Source organism: Muntiacus reevesi, chromosome 18 (assembly GCF_963930625.1).
Source record: "Muntiacus reevesi chromosome 18, mMunRee1.1, whole genome shotgun sequence".
Lineage (NCBI taxonomy): Eukaryota > Metazoa > Chordata > Mammalia > Artiodactyla > Cervidae > Muntiacus > Muntiacus reevesi.
The window spans coordinates 17,231,545-17,240,270 of record NC_089266.1 but is presented as its reverse complement, the minus strand read 5'-3'; positions in this window follow the sequence as shown (position 1 = coordinate 17,240,270).

The following is an 8,726-nucleotide window of genomic DNA, read 5'->3' as shown; positions in this document are numbered from 1 at the left end:
GAACACCCATCCTAACTACAAGGCTGGGGTCTGGCTGCTCACAGAGGCTATCTTCTTCTGCCTAAAGGTCAGATGTCAAAGACCTACCTCAGGAGCCAGTGAGACACAGGTACCATGTACTAGGCTATGTGGGGGCCCCCTGTGCAGGGTCTGGAACGGAAGAAAGGATATGTGCTCATAACCACCACCCAGGCATGAATAATGGGGGCCGAGGGAGTACAGGGAGCAGGGGGAGCAGGAACACAGAGGTCAGAGGTCTTCGTGAGCCCTTAGGGGTTGAAGGTCAGAGGTTCATGTAGTCAACCAGGAGCTGGAGGCCATGGCCAGTGACATCTGCTGAAGCCATGATAAAATGGTAGGTTGAGAGGTGACTCCCACTTGGGACATCCCTGGGAGTCCAGTGGTTAAGACTCTGTGCTTCCACTACAGAGGACACGGGTTCGATCCCTGGTCAGGGAACTCAGATCCCGCATGCCCTGGTGGTGCAACCAAAGAAATAAATAAAAGATCTAACTCCCACCTTTTACTGAGGAGAGAGGGGACATGGTAACCAGCAAGGCTTCCCTAGGGTCAAGGCGCTTCCTCTCTGGCCCCCAGCCAGTGGAGACACACTGACCCCCCTCCAGAGGGAAGCACTTCCTGTTGGGCTAATGCTATCTCACCCTTCGGGGCCTGATTCTGAAGGGAGCACCCCTGAGTGAGCAGTGCACCCCTACGCCATCCTGCATCTTGATGGGGTCACCTCCTGACCATCCAACCTCCCTGGAAATCACATGTTCACAATTTTATTGATGTCATCATGGGTTCTACATCTGGGACACAGAGAAGGTTTCGGTTATGCTTACTGAGCTTTCCTGAGATGGAGGAAATGGTTTCCTTCCTGTTGCAGGGGAGACCTAAGCAGGCAAGCAGAGAACATTTGAGGTAGTTGGGGCTCTGCTCTGGGGCCAGCAAGTGGCTAAGAGGCCGCCTGGGGGGGTGGGTGTCAAAGTCTGATCATGTGACCTCATGAAGGTTCCTTAACCCTTGTACACCTCAGTGTCCTCATCTGTAAAATGGGGACAGTGATTGTAGTACCTCGCTCCTGGGAGGGTGTTTGTGAGGATGAGGAGTTCATTAATGCGTCGTTCATGCTCACAACACTGGTTTGAATTGCTATGCTTTGTACTGCCTTGGGCCTGTGGCTAGGAGGGGTCAGAGTCCTTTCTCTTCCCAGCTTGGGGAGGTCTCCTGGTCTGTGACATGAGGTGAAACAACCTGGGCAACCGTCCCCTGATCAGACAGCTCGGATTGGTTTTGGTGCTGTGTCTGAGGAGGAGCAGATTCTAGAAGAGCCATGGCCTCCCCACAAACACGGCACCCTGAACTCAGGCCTTCTCTGTGCTTTCCTGCCCCTGGGGCTGATCCTCGTAAACCAAACCAGGCTCAAGCAGTGCCTAATTCCTGTTGCCAGGAGACCCTCAGACACCCGGGAGTGTATCAGAGTCAATGGCAGCATGAGGGCCCCTTCTCCCTAGCCCCTGCCAATGGCAGCAATCATAATTGGGGAATAATAACAGCAGTGGTGGGTTTCCCGAGTGGTCCAGTGATTAGGAATCTGCCTGCCAACGCAAGGGACACCAGTTCGATCCCTGGTCTGGGAAGATCCCAAATGCTTCAGGGTGACTGTGCTCTAGAGCCTGAGAGCCACAACTACTGAGGCCCAAGCGCCTGTGCTCTGCAACAAAGTGCAATGAGAAGCCCTCCTGCAGCAACTAGAGGGTTGCCTCCGCTTGCCACAACTAGAGAAAAGCCCATGTAGCAACGAAGACCCAGCACAGCTATAAATAAATAAATAAAATAAAATAAAAGCAGTGGCTACAACACATTAAACACAACCTGTGTGCCAAGCACTTTCTAGAGACACCCTGTAACGCTCCCGATGACCCTGCAAGGTTGGTTTTATCACCCTATGCCGTAACATTTCTGCTGACACCTGCATCCCCCATCCCCCAAACCCTCATTTGGCCAAGACCCCACGAAGCTTCAGGCTGAAGCTGGGCCATCACTCATCTCCAGAGTCTCGTCTCAATTCCCCTCAGCAAGTCTGCTCACATCACCGACATGGTTCCCATCAGCAGCCTGTACTTACCCCTTGTTAACCTTCATCACACTTAATTTTTATTCCATTTTAAATTTTATTCATTTAGGGGGTAAGCAATGCATTCACATGACTCAGAATCCAAAAGCCACAACAAGGGATGCAGAGGAAAAGTCCTCCTGCTCTCCTACCCCTGTTTCCCCACCACTGGGTTCAGCTGCCTGGGGCCCCGGGCTGTCAGCTTCATCACACCGAATAGTGATGACTTGTTTATCTCTCTTCCGTGCTTTAGGAACTGGGCTTACCTTGTTAACTGCTTCATCCCCAGGGCCTGGCACAGTGCCTGGCATATAGTAGAAGTTCTATGTGTGTAATCTCTCTGTCTCTCTTCAAGAGATGCCAATAGAGAGATGTTTTTTTCTGTTTTGTCTTCATGAATGAGACTTTGAGAAGAAAGTTAACTTGGCTGTTTGGCTCTAACTCCTAGGCAGTGCTTACCCAGACTCTGTTTATCTGACTTTTTTTTTTCCCCTGGCCATGCCAGGATTTTAGTTCTCTGACCAGGGATTGAACCCAGGACCTCAGCAGTGAGAACGTGGAGTCCTAACCTGTGCACCTTGAGGGAATCCCCTGCTTATCTGATTTATAAAGACCACCTATCCCTTCTTGGATATTTGACCATCCTCTGTGAAAAGATTTCATATTTTTAAGTTTAATTTTTAAACTGGAACAGAACTAGAACTGCTCAATAAATTTCACAAAACAAAGAACCATGTTTCAGGAAACAGCAGGTCATCACTCTTCAGAATTCCCCCTGATCCTGCCCAATGCTGGCCCCAGTGTCAACCCCAGGATGTTATTGCTGCAGCTGCTGCTGCTCACGGTGGGCCTCAGCCTCCTCATCTGTAAAGTGGGAAAGGGCCCATCAGGTCTGACGTTCTATGGATTGTTGATATCGTCTCTATTTTTACCCCTTATGGCTGATGCTGCTTTGTGCCAGCATTAAATGAAATGGTAGCTGTTAAAGCCGTTTTGAAATATTTATTTGGTTATTTACTTGGGGAGGCTGCGCTGGGTCTTCGTTGTCGTGTGAGTCCTTCCTCTAGTTGTGGCGAGCAGGGGCTACTCTTCGTTGCAGTGCAGGGGCTTCTCAGTACTGCGGCTTCTCTTGTTGCAGAGCACAGGCTCTAGGGCGCGCAGGTTCAGTAGTTGCAGCTCATGGGCTCTAGACTGAGGGCTCAGCAGTTCTGGTGCACAGGCTTAGCTGCCCCAAGGCATATGGGATCCTCCCCAGAAGAGGGATCGAACCCACGTTCGCTGCATTAGCAGGTGGACTCCTGTCCACTGTTCCACCGGGGAAGCCCTGTGAAAGCCTTTTGGTTAAAACTAATATTTGATACTAAGACAACAAATGCATGACACAGGTCAGGACCAGCCGATCTGCCCATGTCCCTAGCTCTGGCCCAGGTCAAGGGTCAAGCACACACAGCCACCAGTCCTCCGAAGAGCTGGGAGGAGAAACAGGAAGGAGAAACTGTTCCTAGGGAAGCAGGTAGAGTGGAGCCTGAGGACCACGTGGGGGAGGGTGGGTTGGCCCCAGCACCATGCTTACCACGGGACCGGCAGGTGGCTTTCCATCTGGATCAGCTCATGCCCTGCCTGGGACTCAGCGAGCAGCCCTCGTCTTGTTGAGTATTCTCTGAATGGCCTTGTTCCTGGTGGTTGAGGCAGCCAGGAAGCCCAAGGGTTGGGGAGGGGAGGCAAGAGGGAAAGAGGGGAAGGGAAAGGAGGAGAGGAAAAGGCAGGGAGCTTGGCTAGTGAAGAGCCAATGTATCAAGAGGCACATGGCACTGAGAAGCTTGCTACTGCAGAGAGAAAGTGAAATGGGGGAGCAGCACAGAGTGCAAGATTCAAACCTTCATTTGTTCATCTTTTCATTCACTCATCCAATAAAATGAAGGACGCCCATGCTGTGATAATTGCTATTCAAGATACAAGTGTAGGCAAAATGCTAAGAAAATGTAAAATAAAAGGAGCAAATTACTGTCGGGTGGGTGGCAGGAGTGGGGAAGTTAGGAAGCAGGCACATTTCACTGAAGATATTTAGGTCAAGCCATGAAGCAAGCAAAGGAAAAAACCAGCTCCCAAGTCCTCCCCAGCTCCGTGGCCCATTTCTTCCCAGATCTCTAAATCCCAAGGCGGGTTGTTGCCCTCACTGGGTTTGAGCCTAAGCACTGCTATATGCTTGCCATGTGACCTAACCTCTAAGGGACCTAACCTCTCTGAGCCTCCGTTTTCTCAGCTATAACGTAGGGATGACACCTACTTGGAGGGTTGTCATGAAACTTAAATATGACGGTGCATGAGAGTCTCTTTGAAGGTGCCTGGCCTCTCCATAGAACACACTCAAAATGACCTGCTGCTGAGGTATAGTGAGTATCTGCAGCCACATCAGTTTCATTCTCCCACATCTGGGCCTCTGTCTTTGGGCAGAGAGGAAAGCAGAAGCTGTTCCCATCATCCCCCATCCCGGGCCCCCCCACCCCTCCACCAGCCCTTGGGGAAATATGAGAAGCAGAGCTTGAGGATCTAATGTGTGCCCCCCCCACGCCCCTTAATCCTTCCTGAACTTGGGGGGTTGGGTGCAGGGTGGGGGCGGCACTGCTGTAACACCTGCGCGGCTCTGACATCTCCTGCCTCTGGGCAGAGAAAGCAATTTCAGAAATGACATGTTGCCAACAAGCAGAAATCAGCTTCTGAATTAAAATGTGTCGGCATCAGGTGACCCTGGGCTTGGAGGGCTGGCTGCGCGAAGACAGCTGAGATTAGGGCCTGTCAGCCAGGGGAGGGGCTGTGTGGGAAGGGGTGCGGGGACCCCAGGGGCTACCGGTGCCGCCCTGGGCTTGTTCGGACAGGGGGGCAGGAATTCGGACCCTGGGTCGGTTCTCTTGCGGCTGTGACCAGCTACAGCCTCGCAAGTGTCCACTCTCCTCTGTGATGGGGGCAGGGTGGGAGCGTCCAGGCTCAGCTCCCCTGGGACCCGCTCCAGCGTAAACATACTAATGGGCCCGAGAGAGCCAGAGAGGAATGTGGGCCCCACAGCCCCTGGGGACTTGAGCACGGCGGATGGGAGTAGAGGGGATAAGACACCCAAGAGGCAGAGAGCCTCTGCTCTGCAGGTATGCAGGTAGGAGAGAGAGGGAGAGGGAAGGAGAGGAACATGAAAGACAGGAGGCCCGAGGGAGAGGAAGGAAGATGCCACCGGGCACGCTGGATCCTGGCAATTCCCTGATGCCACCTTCTCCCTGGTGCCCAGGCCTTTGTACAAGTCATGCCCTACACTGTGGGAGAATATACATGATGAAGCTATTTCATTTCCAGCCTTGCTATTTACTGTAAGGCTTTGAGCATGATGCTCAAAGGCTCTGAGCTTTGGTTTCCTCCTCTATAAAATGAGCTCATGGGGACTTCCCTGGTGGTCCAGTGGTTAAGAATATGCCTTCCAATACAGGGGACTCAGGTTCGATCCCTGGTCAGAGAACTAAGATCCCATCTGCCTTGCAGAAACCAAGCCTGCATGGCAGAACTAGTGAGCCCATGCAACGCAACTAGAGAGACTGTGGGCTGCAATAGAAGGTCCTGCACGATGCAACCAACATCCCACGTGCCGCAACTAAGACCCAACACAATCCAATACATAAAAATAAAATGAGATCACTGTTGTATGCAGCCCTAGGGTTGCCATATCAGTTAAATGAGATAATCTGCGGAGATGACACTAGAGTTTCGGTGCAGTCAGGCACCTCTCACAGTGCTTAATCCCCAGGGATCTTTTTCCTTGTCTGTCTCCTTGTCTGCAGCTCCCTGAAGGCTGGGAGCGAGTCTTGGCACCACAGCGCCTCAGCACATGCCTGATACACTGCAGGCAGCCAGTGTTAGCTGAGCAAGGGATTGCATGAAGGGACCAGGTGTGAGGTGTGTAAGTAAAGAGAAGGGTCCAGGTAGGCAGGGGGCCCCGCTGCCACTCTCCCTCCAGAATGTCCCCACTCCAATCATAGGTCATCCCTCTGAACTTTCTAGAGCAAGGCGTAGGCGTGATATGCTTGCTGGCCAGATGGTGACCCTATTTCCCCAATGGAAATCGGACCTAGGGGATCATTACACCTGTCTTTAGGAGTCAGGGGGCAGAGTCAACGACCTTGGGCCCATCTGAGGGAGTCACCTCCTGGACGTGGGGTCACCACAGTCGTGTTCCACAGCTCTGGGGACCAAGCAAGGATGGAATGGGGTTGGCAGGGGTGAGAGGCTCTCAGGGGCAGCAAAGAGGGAGGCTGAGGCACTCCAGAGCCTCTAAGGTGGGAAGCAGCTTGGGGAAACTGGAGCAAGGCTCTCTCATGATTTCAGGAGAGAAAATCTCCCTCCCTGACTGCCCACCAGCACTGCTGTAAACATCTTCCCCACTTGCTACAGGAATTCCACCAGGAGAAGGCATGGCTTCTCACCATGTGCTCAAAGATAAGTCATCAGAGAAGAAACCCAGGCCTGGAGGAGATTATAGAAGGCAATGAGTATGTGCTCAGGCGTGTCAAAGGCCTGAATTTGAACCCCAGCGCTGCCACTCACACGTGACTGTTTTGAGCTCCTCAACCTCAGTTTCCTCATCTGTAAAATGGAGGTAGCACTTCCCACCATGCAAACTGGAGAAGCTCTACTTTATGAAGAATGCCAACTAAAAAATACATAAGGGATGATGGAACTTTTATTTTATTTTTATTTATTTATTTTTTTGATGATAGAATTTTTAAAAAATCTCCACTTGCAATTGATTTGGGCAAGGATCATCACCAATGAATGTTGAACTATTGGGTAAAATGTTGCTGGGAAACAAGATGTTCTCAGAATCTTCAAGTATCAGCTCCCACAGATGAGTCATGAACCACAAAGGGAAAAGGTAACTTTATATGGGAGAGAGCTGGAGGAAACCAACTTAACCAAGTGATGAAATTGAGCATCTCGGGTAGTGCTGACAGCACTCACAGAGAAGGGTGCACACGACTAAGCTGACCTCTTGCCAAAGCGTTTAACCAGAAACTAGTTGTAAGGAAACAATCGGACAGATCTCAGTTGAGAGGCATTCTTCAAGACACCCAGTCTGAACTCTTCGAAATATCAATATTGTGAAAGCAAAGAAAGCAAGGAGACTATTCTAGAAGAGAGGGGGCTAGAGAGACATGACAACAAAATTCAATGCCCAATTCTTGAGAGGATCTTGGATCAGGGAAAGAAAGCTATGGAGGATATTTTGAGGGGCAACTGGAGAAATTTGAATAGGAAGTGTGTATTAGACAATACTGTGTCAATGTTAAATCTCTCTGATGTGATTATGGCCTTGTGATTCTTTTGGAGAATGTGTGATGAAGTATTTAAATGCCTTGGTGTCTACAATGTCCTCACATATGGATCAACAAAATAAATATACATATATTTATATATTTACTTATACATGTATTTAACTAGAGAGAGAGAAAATATGGCTAAATACTTTTAAAAGGGGATCTGGCACAGATGAAGTACCCACCTGGTGATTGACTCAGTAAGTCCTGATCCCCAGGGAAAGTAGTGGCCCTGAGCAGCTAAGGGTGGAGGGGCCCAAGGGCCTGTTTGGGAGCTGGTTTGGGGACTGGAGAAGTGAAAGGCTCAGATATGAGTGGGAAGAGGCTGAAGGCAGTATAGGGCAGAAAGAAGACAGGGTTTAGAGGCTAAGACCTGGGTCTGCAGTGAGTCACTTAACCATTTTGTAGGTTCCCTCTCTGTCAAAAGGGAAGAAAGATGCCTGCCTCATGAGGCTCAAGTGAGGAAACAGGTGAGAAATCCTTCGGTGGGCTGGAGCCTGCTGCTGGGGGTGTGAACACGTCTGTCACTACTCTGGGCCCAAGAACACAAGGAAGCAGGAACACATTAAGACAGGCAGAGGAGTGGACCTCACCCTGCCTCCCTCCCTGGGGACCCCGTGTGGATCCCAGAAGGCTGAAGAGCCAGGGCAGGCAGGGCCAAGCCTTCTCTGCCACCCTTTGCTCTGAAAGGGGCCTCCTCTCCCATCAGACCTCCAGGAGCAGCTGGTGGAAGACATGCATTTGCACATCCCAAAGCATGCTGGGAAGGCAGTGGCCAGGAGGGACTCGAGGCTGGCGTGTAAGTGACTGAAACCATTGCACGGCTGTGTGTCTCGTGCCTCCCAGGGGACCACAAGTCCCTGAAGGCTCCTGCTCTGCTTTAACTTGCCCCCCTGGCTGGCCACAGGCTGTGGGCGCTAGAAATACTTGTCATCTCCAGGAGGGTACCTGGGCTCTGGCCTGGTCCTACCTGGTGTATAACCTTTGGTGGGTCACCTCCTTCCCCTGGGCCTCGGCTGACCCAGGATCTATAAAATGGGATGATCCATCTCTGTGCTCCCTCCTTCCGAGGGGAGGCAACAGTGCAGAGGCAAGAAGTCATACTCTGCACACATATGTGTGTCTGAGTCCTTTCATTGTTTACCTGAAACTATCACAACATTGTTAATCGGCTATGCCTCAATACAAAGTAAAACTTTTTTTTAAAAAAAGAACTCATCCTTTGGTGTTCATGCACTGTGTTCTAATCCTGA